Source organism: Colossoma macropomum, unplaced genomic scaffold (assembly GCF_904425465.1).
Source record: "Colossoma macropomum unplaced genomic scaffold, Colossoma_macropomum, whole genome shotgun sequence".
In the NCBI taxonomy this organism is placed as follows: Eukaryota; Metazoa; Chordata; class Actinopteri; order Characiformes; family Serrasalmidae; genus Colossoma; species Colossoma macropomum.
Window position 1 is genome coordinate 15,184,501 of NW_023494796.1, and position 14,326 is coordinate 15,198,826.

Below are 14,326 nucleotides of genomic sequence, written 5' to 3' on the forward strand. Positions count from 1 at the left end.
TAATGAAGTAATCTGTTGCTAAATTTGATGATTATTTCAGTTGTAAAAACAATAAACTGCACTTAAGAATGGACTGAACAATAACAAACCATTCATAGCGTTTCATAGATTCCTGATTCAAAGATAAATAAGGAAGCCTTACAGAAAATGTTACAGAAATGCATATAAATGGGTGTGTCCATAACTTCTTACTGTAAGAAAGAGCAATAGGAGACTTTATTAAAGAGAATATACATTGTCATCATACAAATTGCCAACAAATCATCGCTGATTCGAACCCTTTAATGCCAAAGGCAAAACTCTTGTCTACTGTCCACTAAGACGAATATTCATAGATTCAGATTTTTTTGTTTCACACCCTGGTATTTTGAGAAAGAAAACATAATTTTTCACGTTTGTCATTTGTACATGTCAAAACTAATAGAGAAATGTCAGAAGTGCAGCCCTGCCGATTCAGAATGTAAAGTAGCAGTAATAACTCTCAACTCCGGGTGAAATGGTGTCAGTTAGATTCCTGTCCCAGTCGGTTTTCAGGATTCCGCCCCACTTTCTGCACCAGTCTGAATACAGAAGAGTTGCACGGCCTCCCTCGGAGGAAGGCCAGTGTCTGAGCGCAGTTCACTCAGGTCTGTGTTTGTCAGAGGAAAGGCTGCTAACAATGACCTCGTCCTGTCGTCCTCTATCTTTTTATAGGACTGTCGTATTTGCCACACATTCACACTGTTTCTCTCTGTCTTGTCTCTGTTGATTTTTCTCACCCCTTTTTGTCTCAGCTCTCTGCCTGTTATCTGCATGTGTACAACGAACAGGGGCTGTTTAATTAGTGTACCTTCCGTCCTCTAGTTTGAGCGTGTGTGTGTGTTTGTGCATAAACTTGGCCTATTTGTGTCATGAAAGGCAGAGACTACAGCTCATGTTTACTGCTACAGCGTCCGCTCCATGTATTGTTCAGTGTTCCGGCTCCAGCTTCCAGATCCTGGTTCTGTTTGCTGGTCTGTTGGTTATTTAGCACATGTTTTTTATGGATTATGCCTCTTTCATACAAAAATATTTCACCTGAATGAGCTCCAATGCAAAGATACTCAAGGGCAGCATTGGAATTTGGAGGAATATTAGTGATGATCTTCTGGTAACCTTCAACTGTAGACTTCATTCAGATATTCATCGTAAGACTTATTATTCAGCAATTACTGTAAAATATTCAGTAAATGATATGCATGTTATAGGAGTGAGGAATTGAAGTGTTGACCCACATACAGAGCTTTGCAGTTTAAGGGGGTTAAATTAAAAACCCTGTACTGCACAAATGCCATTACATCATAGCATGGCGTGCAGCGTAAAACAATTAGATTGTGCAGTGTGGATTTGTGAATACTTTGGTGGTTGCACTGAAAAAAAGATGCATTTAATTTATTTGATTAAAATGTGTGCTTTTATTGTATGAATGCAGGAACACATACAGTTTTGTCTTTGATATTACTTTTACTGGCAATTGTGTAATAAATTTTAAGTGGAAAAGCAGCACATTTGACTCAATGCAGTACTTTTTTAATTGTCTCAGTGTCAATTGTTGCTGTAGCACACTGATGCCGAGGGTTGCTTTTGTCTGCTTAAGACTAGTAAGTTGAAGGGTAGCAGTTTTGACCCCATAAAAACAAAACTCTGGCTCATCGTAAACCAGAAGAGTAAAGGCTGCCATACACAGGAAGCATCATCCAAAAAAATTGTTTTTAATGAAGGTACTTTTGTCACTTTTGTCAACATTGAATGCCACCAGTTGACACCCAGCTCTGAAGGCCTCAGAGTGCTAGTCATCAACTTACTATTACTTTGTTATATTAAAGGTTCTGCTTTCAACATTTTAAACATTAACATAGCAACGAAGAACTATTTTCTTTGTAAAGACATAGTAGAGTAATGGTGTCCTGAGCAAAGAAGTCACACCCCATGTGTATGCGTTGTATTTGGTTCAGCCGCGCATGCATGATAGTCTCGCCTTTTAAAAACGTCCCCCGCGTTTTATTTTGCCTTTCCCAAGAAACAAAGACAGTGACTGCCCACATGATTGTATTGTCCATTGTGTATGCAAGATAGCGGAGTGCAAAGGTAAATGTTGAGGTGAAAGCCACCTTCCAAATATTGCTCCACCGAATATTCCTCGAAGCGACAAGGCTGAAGTCAGCTTCCTATTCAAATTTTCCCGTTCCACTTTAAATTGTGCAGCAATTCCATTCTGCGCCTGAGGTGCCTGAATGTAACTGCTGCACCATTTAAAGTAAGACTTCAGCTTCACTGAGAGAGTTGAAAGACATGAAAAGGGATGAGGAGGTTGCTCTGTTTCTGCTTGACAGCTGGGCAACATTATCTTATTTTGGTTGTTTTACAGAACCAGCAGGTCAGTACTGTTTTGTCTGTTCGCTAATGTTTGTGATAGCAACTGTTTAGCTTTGTAACAGCAGTTGTAGCAACAATTTGCTAACCTACAACCTAGCTTATGTTAGTTTTATTACTTGCTGTGTGGTTGTTCACTCTAACGTTATATCACGGTATTTGTCCATACAATGTATGCAGAGGGTTTTATGGCTACGAAGATCTAAAAAAAGAAGTTTGCTAGCTCAGTGTCATTCACCGAGGAGCTTGAGAAGGAGCGCTGAAAGGAGGGATGTATTTGTTTTGCTATTGAGTTCAAATAACAGTCTGATTTTAAATTATGTCTGATTTCAGTCTGAGTTCAAATAACAATCAGATATTCTTAAAGAAACAAGTTTACTTTGTTTAGTTTGTGAGCTTATTTTTTCTTTCATTACACTAAATATCCAGTATATATTTTCATTGATGGTATTGACACTTGTTGGAATAGGCTGAGTCTACACAGGATTCACATTGAACTCCCTCAATGAAGCCAGGAAGCTGATCGATTTAGTAGAAAGAAACACCCAGAGCAGCCTGTATTATTTCATCTTGTATCTTTTAGCTAGAAAACAGTGAGTTTGTGAACAGTTTGTTAGTTGATACCAAACAAAATACCAAGCATATTAAATTTTACAGTGTTAGATGAAAGCTTGAGTTTGAGCTTCAGCTCACATGTAGAACATTTAGTGGTTCTCTCTCTCTGATGTGCTCTGTGTGCTCTAGCTGCGCTGCGTTCTGTCTGCTATGTGATGCTGCTCGGCACTTCCCGTCTGGTATGTTGGAGCCTTAAAGGCCAAAACAGATTTCCTTTACTGTTCCATTTTGCAGTGCGAGCTCATTCAGAGCGCAGTTCTGATCTGTGACCACTTATTATTTTGTTTAATCAGAGTAATGATAAAATATGACTCATCTGTGACTCATATTCCTATTTATGGGGTTTCTTGATGAAAAAGGTAGTTTGTGATGCAAACTAAATAAAAGTCTACATATTTTCATGTTTGTTAAATTGCATTTTTAACATATTTATTGATTAATGGCGAAGAGCAGATTAAACAGCTGAAACAGCCACATTTTTGTGTTGGCCTTAAAGCAGCTGCAGTCACGGCAGATTGTGGAATCTTTTCGTTTCTATCAGAAATCTGGACGCGGCCTGTGATTATAACATCAGCAAGGATTTTATCACTACCTTGGCTCCTGAACAAACAGCAGTAAATTAGTTTTGACAGTGTTGGAACATTAGCTGCGACTTTGCAGAAGAGCCTTGGAAGCAAAGTAAAGAAGCGTGTTTCCTGTGTGTGTGTGTGTGTGTGTGTGTGTGTGTGTGTGTGTGTGTGTGTTTATGTGAGAGAAAGAGGGAGAGACAGACTGCTCCGGACGTTCTTCAGTAGTGACCGTGCTTTAATTAGATCCTTAGTCTTTAACTAACCTCTTTACTGACGCCTGGCCTCTCTCTCTCTCTCTCTTCCTCTCCCTCTCCCTCTCCATCTCTCTCTCGCTGTATTTCACTGGCCAGAATAGGAAATGGCTTTTGGTCTCGTTACCGCTCCTGTGCTGTAGCCTCCGGCTTGGTGTGTGTGTGTGTGTGTGTCTGTCAGTGAGAGAGATTTTTTTCCTTTTTCTTTTGATCTTTTTTCCTTTCAAAATGTCAGCAACAAAGACATCAGTTCATATATGGGCCAAATTTTGTGTCTAAATTTGAGTTACTGTGATCATTGAAATGGCAGCTATTGCAGGATGACTGTCAGCAGTCTGTTTAACATATTGGGATTCTAAGGCCTGATCCCATTTCTTATTTTTACCCCTACCCCTTTTTTATGAGTGTTGGTTTGGCCCTTGGAACTGAGTTACAAGGGCTAGTGGTTGAAACCTTCCTTACGAAATGAGAAAACCCTCAAATAAAGAAGAACATTACTTCATTAACAGGCTACTAGTGCTGCTCTGTAGGCGACCCTGCCAGTCTGCAGTGAGGAGCGGTGAAGTTCAGCAACCTCACTGCTGGGCTTTAGTTAAATTTAGGGAGTCATATGCCTTCAGAGAGGGGGAGGACAATTATTATCGCCCACCTCTAATTCTTTGGTGATATGAAGCCTACTCGCCAGCATAAAGTATAAAACAAACATAAGAAATCTCTAGTAGTGTGCTGATGTCTCAGTAGCTAGCTAGCTAAATTTCCTCTTCCACCTTAAATGGTGCAGCAGTTGTGATGCCTCAGGCACCAGAATGTAACTGCTGCTCTATTTAAGGTGGAACAGGAGATTTAGCTAGCTAGCTATCGAGACATCAGCACACTACTAGCAATTTCTAATGCTTGTTATGAAGAAAAGGACTGTAATACATTGGAACGACATTAAACTAATATAGTACCATGTTTATGGTATCTTATAACAGAGAAAATTCTCACATTTGAGGGTTTTTTTGGTCGCTTGTGCAGCCATCTTGCTTATTTCTCATAACACTCTGTTTGGAGTGAGCCTCTGAAAAAACTTCTGTTTGCCTGTAGCCATGTAGCCCTAACACTTCGCCCTCCCTCTCTATCTCAGCAAAAATCGGGACACCGTACCCCTAGACATGAACACGCAAAACGAAAGGGAAAGGGCTAAGTGGTAGGGGCAAGAGCTGAAATGGGATTGGGCCTAAATCTTCATCAGGATCAGGAACTACTGAAACTGGTTTTACTAAGTATGTAATAAACATCCATTCTGCAGTGCTCTTTTAGTAGGTACCAGTACTGGGCTGTATGTGGCAATACCACCCATACCGGTAGTGCTGCTTCAGATTGTTTTGAAAGAACAGTCCAAAATATAGTAAAACTAAATGAACTCAAAAAAAGTATGAATTATGTCCGGTGAAGGTTAAAATACTGTGTAAGATTCTCTTTTGTGTCATTTTAAGAGCAGAAAACTAAACAAAACAATCCAATCAAAACAAGACATTCTTTGGTCAGAGCAAGGATTTATTAACTTTTTTAAACGCAAACTTAAATATTATCTGTCTTCATACAAGGATACTATCTTAACTTCATATCATACAGTATTACATTGATCAGTATTGCCCAGCACTATTGGATTCTGTCGTACTGTCTCCTGTAAAAGTCTCTGTTGTTGCAGCATGGAAAGCTAGTGTGTCTGTTTAAGTGTTTCCTGATTCCCTTTAAAAGCTTCTACTCAACAGCTGGGCCTCAGCTTTTCTGCCTTCAGCAGCACTTCAAGTTTAGTTGATTTGACTACATTTTACACTCAGAAGGGCCTGAATGTGGGTCGACACCTCAATTCTTCACAAATTAGAAACTTGCATATTGCAAGTATTTATAGCAGTTGTCAAGTCTGTGGTATAATCATCAGCTGATGTTTCTGATGAAACTACAGAGGCAGTAACACTGAATCAGCACAGACTAGAACTTTTTGTAATATGAGGTTTCGTCCTGAAACAGTGAAGAACACTAGGACTGTCACGAGTAAATGATTAAACTCGATTACTCAATTTAAAAAATCACCAGTTAAAATGTACCTTCCTGATAAATGGCTAATGATTAGCTTTGCATGATGAAAATGCACCTCCATACTGATGTAATTGATAGTGGCCTAAAGAACTGCAGTGAGTTGACCATTAGGATGAGGACGTATCATAGCACTGACCTTCACAGGCTCACATTCCAGCTCCAAACACGAGAGCTTATGTCATCGTAAGAAAACAAACAGATCTCTCTCTCTCTCTCTCTCTCTCTCTCTCTCTCTCGCTTTTTGTTGAGTTCAGCACTTTTCTCTCTGATCAGCAGCAGAGCAGAAGAGACCCTCTGCCCCGTTTGGGAGTGTATTGAAGCTCGGCGTTTGTGTGTGAGCGAGGGAGAGAGAGTAGAGGAGACCACCACAGTGTATCCCAACTCACACACGCACGCTGTTTGTACAGATGTGTTGGTTGAAGGCCATAATGCTGTTAGAGTTTCATTCCATTTTTTTCCTTCCATCTCTTCCAGAAACAATTTCTCTCTCTCTCTCTCTCTCTCACTCTCACTCACTCTCTCTCTCTCTCTCTCTCTCTCTCTCTCTCTCTCTGTGTTTGTGAGTCTCGTCTCTGATGCTGATTTGACAGAGTGCCGCAGACCGCGTCTCTGAAATGATCCCCATGTGTGCGTGCTTGGCCTCCGCAGTCTTTCCCTGCATTTTATTTTCACTGCTGTTGCTCTGGAAAAACAAAATGCATTTTATATTTGATATAAAAGAAGAACGAAAAGATGAGTGTTGATAATTCTGTTAGTACAGGTTTCTTCAGTTCAGATTTTGCTGTTGACCTGTCTGTTTCTTTTGGTGTTGTTTGTGCTTCACATTGAAATACAGTGCAATGTGGAAAAATTACTGTGAATTGCTGACAGCAGTTTCTGCAGTAATTCACTGGCTGTGTTTACATGCAATGATTTTTGCCAATCCGATTGAATACATTCCGATTACAGATTAAGACTGAGGTGTTAATATGCTCACTCTATTCAACAATCTGATAGAAAATCTTTGTTTACATGTGCAGTAAGTGAAGTGAAGTAATCCGATCCAAAATGACGCGCATGCGTGGAGTACCACTTAGTGTAAACATTACCATGACAATGAACATCATCACTGTTTATCATTCACACCATGAAATGAACATCACATTACAGCAATTACTGCATATATACCAGTCATTTAGACTACAAAGCCGGAAGTAACTAAATGCATATGAATTATAATATTACAGGATGAATTGAAACACAAAATACCTTCTTGGTTTGAATCTCGAAACATGTCAAATGCATGCAAATGTATCTTATAGAAATAACGTTGAAAGAACGTTGTGAAGTGAACTGTAGAATTAAAAATAAAAGCAAATTATCAAAACTGTTCAAAGTACTGCTGATTTTCCCAATACCAGTCAGTTTCCCAATATGCTATGCAAATGGCAGTTAATTACTATGAAGTCACCATCACTTTGACAAGAAGCTTGGCCTATTTCTCCCAGAATGCACCATTTTTTTACAGCAGTCTGCAGTAGTATATAGTATTTAAGGAATACAGTAGATTACTGCAGTGTTTCTGTTGTAACAGAGACACACACACATTTTGTCTTGATTGACTGAATTGAGCCATAATCTCTCTTTCAGGTCCTTTTCAGTGGCGTAGTGAAGATTTCCAGTGGAGTGGTGACAGACCTTTCAACCTGAAAGTACAGGTGAGCTCTTTTTTTCTACAGATGGGGTGTGTGTGTGTATGTGTGTGTGTGAGAGAGAGAGAGAGAGAGAGAGAGAGAGAGAAAAGCAGAAAGAAAGCTGGAGGCTGGGTGTGTGTGGAGTTTTCTCCCTGTGTAGAGTAATTAAGGCTTTCCAAAACAGACATGCCAGGAATTTTTCAGCTCTGCCTCAAATTCCTGCAGCTTTTTTTTTCCCTGAAGAGAAGTGTGGCTGTGACAAAAGTGCAAACTGCTATTTGTGAGGTATGTGAGTATATGTGTGTGTGTGTGTGTGTGTGTGTGTGTGTGTGTGTGTGTAAGCGTGTTTATGTGTAAAGCAGCGTTATTATCATTAAGGAAAACTATTACAAAAATGAGAACCAGCAGTGAAAAGATGCACGACAGTCTTCAAGAATGGCTAAAGTAGATCTATAATGTCCACTAAAACACAAAAGAAAAAAACAGAATTGCAGCAAAGCTAAAACAGCAGGCGTAATCTGAACGAAACTACAGTCGAATTTGTCTTGGTTTCTGACTAAAGCAGATGTGTACTTGTAGGCAGTGATGTTAAAAGGGAGCAATGCTAAGACTGAATAATGAAACCATGCTGTGATACGCTGACTGCCAGGCATAAAGACACAGGAAACCACCTTTGAGCTTTTAGTGACTCCTTAATGCACTGGTGGAGCCTGTATAACGGTTGTGTTTCCAATGTAATAAATCTAGCTGAGAGTGTTTATATAAAAATTATGCATTTTGATACTTAACCTTGTTAAATACCTGCTCTCACATCTTAAAAGTAAAACTGAAACAAAGTAAAAACAAAACTGAAACTCCTGCTTCTCAGAAAGTTCAACCAAACTGAACCTAATAGTGCAGCCTGAAAATGAACTGAAACTGAAATCAAAAACTGAAATTGAAAAACCAAATCAAAGGGCTCCCGAGTGGCGCAACCGTCTAAGCGTTGGAGATCATCAGGAGATCGCGAGTTCGATCCCTGGTGATGCTACAGCCATCCGTAGCCGGGAGTCCGAGAGAGCACAATTGGCCTCTCTCTCTCTGGGTGGGCGATGCTAGTCAGCGCAGGCGTCTGTTAGCTGACGTAACAGATCTGGCGGTTGGCGCTTTCCTCCGAGCGCGTTCGGCTGTCCAGTGACGTTGCGTGAGCGGCAGTTCGAAAAGAAGCGGTGGTTGGCTTCACAGGTCTCGGAGGAAGCCTGTGTTAGCCTTCACCCTCCTAGCGTTGATAGCATCGTGTGATTGGGGGAGTCCTAACTAGCGGGTGGAATTGGAGACGACTAAATTGGGGAGAAAATCGGGTAAAATTAAAAGAAAAACCAAATCAAAACAAATGAAAAATTCCAAACTACAGTATCTTTTGTTACACAATGCAGTAAAATTCAGTATCATGATTTTTCCAGATATATTGACATTTAAACCTTAATACGGTTTACGGTCCAGTGTGTCTTTACTGCTACTCTATGCTGAAAAGTTTTGCATTTGAATGTTTGAAATGTGGCAAGTGGTTCTATATGAATGTTAGATTAACACAGTTGCTGTGTATATGTACTTCGTTTGACAATAATTGTGCACATGCAGCACATTTTAGTCAAGTGTAACTGAGTGACACATTTAAATCATGTAAATTGAAAGCAGTGTATGCTAAGAGAATGTTTTAATAGGACGGTTTTTGTTTGGTTTTGCTTCTCAAGAAGATGCGCCAAAAATAAATGTTATACAGTACTTAGAATTACATACATGTATTTCATGTCTGAAGCAAAGTAAACGATATTGCAGTTAGTTCTGTCAGTACTGTTAAGAGTACAGATCAGTATTGTGACAGCAGTACTGGTTTAGATTGTGTTTCACCCTCGACTAAAATGGCAGAAGTAAGAAAAGCTTAGTGTGCTTAATTATTCCTGCTGCCCTGCCTTCAAGGCCATCCGGCCTCCTCTGTGGAGCTTTGTCTACGTTCATGTGTTATTACACCCCGAGTCTGTTTTCGATGGACAGTGCAGATAAGCAGTGCAAACAGACATTGGAAATAACATATTTTGAACACTGTGGAAGAATCACCACTGGGCTTGTGCAGCCGTTGCTCAAGTGCTGACCTAGAAAGGATGGAAGCATTCTAAAACTATGGGATTTTTTCTAGTTTATGTCAAACCAAGACTGAAAGTGTGGAAAATATACAACAAGCCTGGCAGTAAACCTAGCAGTGCAAGTAACTGTAGGGTCATTTTAGGCTTTACGTTGAAGTAATTCTTTGAATTTACTTGATTCAAATGTGTACATAATTTCCACAAGAATAAGTACTTCATAATATTGTTTCAGTTTTCTTACTTTTGGCAATAGTCGTGTTGATGTCAATTTTTTATTCACATGAACATGATGTACAGATTTAAACTAAGCACATTCAGTACATCACTGTTTTCAGTGTGTTTGTTGCCCTCAAGAGTGGAAGCAGCTTGTGCTCTTTGTTGGCTGTTATGCAGTTTGGTATAGTTTTGTCAGTGAACTCTGCTTTGACTGAGCAAAGTTACACAATATTTTCAAAGATACAGTAAATTAAATATGCCAGCTTCACTCATAGGTTGCTTATTATTGACTTGTTGCTGGGCCCACGACTTATTACAGCATTATATTAAGTAGCCACAAGTTTCAGCCTACTGACTAGTAGACAGTCCATTTTCTCAGCTCATGTGCTGCATATAGCCTTCATTTCTAGCAATGTTTAAGTAATGCTGAATTCTCAATAGAGTGTTAGATTTTGACAAGCTTAAACAAAGACTTCAGTCAAATGCTGCTAATGTTGCTAACCATGAATAATGTCAGTAGCCACCACTAAGCTTTAGGCAAATGACAGGAAGCTAATTGGTGGCTACTATTACTTCCATTCATTGTCAGCTGTGTTAGCATGTTCAGTCAAGCTGTACCTTTATGGAAAACCTCTATTTAGCGTCTAAGTAATATGGAAATGTTATGTCAGCAGAGAGTTTCATTACAAAGGGATCAGAGTTGTGAAAAGGCTTTGTTCATTTGCAGCTTAACAGCTAACCTGCAAATTTCTGTTGAGTGTGTTAATCTGGCTATATTTCTCTGTAGCTGTTGTCCCCCTCCTCCTTGGAATCTTTTAAAACTCACACACACACTAATTGCAAATGCTCAGCAGTATTTTGCAACTTTCCTCAGGACATTATGTAAAATCTTTAAGCTGTGTTATTTAGGCTGTTCGTTGTTTGAGGCTCAGATCACTGCAGTGCTCATTTGAGAAGAGCAATCAATCGCATTCTTCTCACTGCATCATGCAGTCTTAGCAAAAAGGGTTCTACATAGCAGTGGTTCTCAAACAGATGGTCCATGTTTTTGCTATATCTCTATGCATTGCAGGTTGGGTTGGAGCAAAAATGTGGTCCCTGTCTGGGGGTCCCTAAGGACCAGTTTGAGAACCACTGCTAAATAGAACCCTTTTTGAGGACCACCGCTATATAGTAAAGAAATGTTCTGTAACTTGTAACTAAGCAGAACTTGGCATTTTTAGGTAAACAACAGATATTACATCATTTAGAAGAACTATTTAACCATGCAATGAATCACTTATGCATTCAAATGTTTTTATGAGAGTGGGAAGTAGTTTTGAAATGTAGTTTAAGGTGTAATGGGCATGACCCAATTAAACATCAGATGACCACTATTTACAATAATTATGATCATTTTTTGGATATATCTATCATATCAGTGCTTACACCGTCATAGTAGTAGCCCTTGCTTTATAGATAGAGCCATAGAAATGACACAAAATCAGGTTCAGCTCAGCATTTTAATACTTCAGTGTTCAGGATCAACATGAATATTGTATTGTTTTGAGTCATTAATTAGCAACCAGTACTTCGGGAAGTGAAAGCTTCTGAACCAATCAGATAGTGCTGTGAATTGTGATATGAATTTGATAAAGTTATTGTCATGTGTACAGTCTGTTTTGCAGAGAAAAAAACCTCCATATTTTTGTCATTCTTTGTCAATTGTTTGACATCAAAACAAAAGCAAAAACTCAGAAGAGCAGTCTCAAACCTGTTGATATAGAATAACATCAAATTTAAATGCAATTAATTAGATAATGAACTAGGTAATCAAGTAATTGTGTAGTGGCATTTTAGCAGTAAAGCACTTTAACAAAAAAGCTCCATAGTTTTAAAGCAGAGTTCCACCAATGTTAAAAAATTTCTCCATAATTCAGTGGTTGAAAAAAAAGTCATTCAGAGTGGTTTGATGTGAAGTGATTAACTGTAGAGAAACTTACAGACGCAGAATTCTTTACAGTGGTGCTGATAGGAACCAGGGGTTTTGATGTCTAAACTGCAGACACAGCCATTTTATTGATTATCCAAAATGACAAGTGAACCTACATGTGTCTTTTCATATGTAATGTCGATAAAGGTGAAATAGTTGTAAATCTGAAAAAAGAAGTTTTCTTTGAGGACTATTTTGCCTTACAACACCATGTATAAACATCTCCGCTATGAATGGATTTAAAAAATAAATGTTTTAGGCCAAAATCTTGTCTCAAAACTATGAAAAACTATTAGAGCTAACTATAAAACAAAGTCACAGGCAGCATATTCATATCTGTTTGTGTGCCAACTTTCTTTCAAGTAGCTTTTAGTGAGATTAAATACTTTACACTGTGAACATATCTGATTGGGCAAGTGTCACACCCACTGGCCGTTCCTTCATTCAGAGATCAGCTTCTCCGGAGTATTGAGAGCTGACTCCTCCCGCACTCACACATCTGCCTACAATCTGCTCATCAGCCTCTCTTTATAACCAGGACTCTCACTCTGCCTGCTTGCGAGGTATTGCCACTCTCAGTGACTTTATTGAGCCGTGATCCTGTGTTTTTGGTATTTTCTGTTTTTTTGACTCTTTGCCTGTCTCTACTCTGATTTTTGCTCTGTGGATTCTGTTTATTAAAGATTCTCAGCATTTGCATCTCACTACCCTGTCCGAGTGTTACAAGCAAGTTTCTGTAGAATCCAGCATTTCATCTCTAAATTACTTTGTTTACATCTCAACTATTTAATTACGTGGAAGAATCTGTGAAAAAAAATAAAGATCAGTTCACACACATATGGCACCATCCAGACAAAACAGCATGGGTGATATTGCATTGAATAAACGAGAAAGATAAGAGGGTAGAACAGAAAGAGAACAAGAAACATGTTCTTAAGTTGTACAAGATATGAATACATATTGTATAGAGTGAAGAATGAGAGAGAAGAAGAGAGATATAGGACTGTGAGAAATTAAGACAGGATGACAGAGGCTGAAAGAGGCTGAGAGACGATGGTGAAGGAGGTTAACCACAAGTTGGACATCTCCAATTAAGGTTCACCACACACACACACTAACCTTTGGTCCCGTTTGTTGGCTGCCTCTCTCCTTTTTTCCTTTTTTTCTGGGTTTGTTGACACAGTCTTACTTGAGGACGAGTTAAGAGTATTTGCTTTCAAATAGTTTCAGGCATGGGGCAACTGTTTATTGTTTGAATGTGTTTGAATGTGAATTACAATCCAATTTACCTGCTATTTTATTGTCGCTGAAGTGTGTGTGTGTGTGTGTGTTTATGTGTGTATGTGTGTGTGTGTGTGTGTGTGTGTGTGTGTGTGTGTGTGTGTGTGTATTTCCACCCCAGCTATTTTTGTTTATAATCTCCAGATACATATTCTCACTGCAAGCTGTTTACAGGCACAGTGGGAGATCTCCAAGCACGCACACACACACTTAATGTTTTCTTCCAGTATGTTAAACAGACAAAGCCTGTTGTGCTGCAGTGTTGAAGCCAGCCTGTTTTTTTTTTTCTTTTTTCCTTTTTTTTTTGCTCTTGTTAGCATTTCAGAGCACATTAGCAATAAGACAATTTTCTGCTTGTTCACCAACCAGAGGTGGAGCGTTCTCTTGGCTCGCTGTGATTGGCCGGGACTCTGATGATGGCCCCAGAGGCTCTGTGGAAAGACCCACAATCCTCGGCTCTCTGGTGAGTACGGAAAAGTGACACAGCTTGTTTATCATAAGTGTATGCGTGATGTTAAGTGAGATATGTTGGTCATGGAAACCCCACACACTGCAGATTTCTCTGTTTTGTCTGCTTTGAACAAACCTGTCTCAGATCACGTAACTGTCACGCCCTTCATATCACTGTAACAAAGCCATGTAACTCTGAAATGGTATTTTATTGTAGAAGAAAAAAGGTTCTTAAATTTGCTGCACATGAATGTAACAACGTTTTATTTCACACAATGTTAAGAGCAACTGGCATTTTCAAATGGTGTAAAAAACTGAAAAAATTAGGGGTTTTGTACATGACAAGGACAACCTGATGAAGCCCAAGGAAAAAGATAAAAACATATCAGGTCTTTAGGACTGAGAATGAGAGTTATTGTTGTTGTTGATTCTCAGCCGTGGGTAGTAATGTACTACATTTACACTCAAGTTGTGTTTTGAATATATTACACTTGTACAAGTCAGTTCAATAGAGGAAACTTTATACTCTTGCTTGAGTGTACTTTTAAGGAATAATACTTTTACCCCCTAACCTTCTAGGGATGTACACGGGTACTCAAGTACTTGGTTAACTGTGTGAGGTGCCTGTATTCGAATACTGAAATCACTACTCAGGTGTTCATTGTGTTTTGGCAAAGGGAGACAAAGAAAGTATGCAGGC

General features: G+C 39.1%; 1 protein-coding gene across 7 annotated transcripts in view; it reads left to right on the forward strand.

The window, feature by feature from the left end:
- apbb2b (amyloid beta (A4) precursor protein-binding, family B, member 2b) overlaps positions 1-14,326 on the forward strand; it is a 65,109-nt gene that overhangs the window by 11,096 nt on the left and 39,687 nt on the right. For all 7 annotated transcript variants that reach the window (XM_036582915.1, XM_036582914.1, XM_036582917.1 and 4 more), the window contains 2 exons: positions 7,541-7,608; positions 13,546-13,639. The gene's annotated coding sequence lies outside the window, so the exon portion shown is untranslated. The remainder of the gene's footprint in view (positions 1-7,540; positions 7,609-13,545; positions 13,640-14,326) is intronic.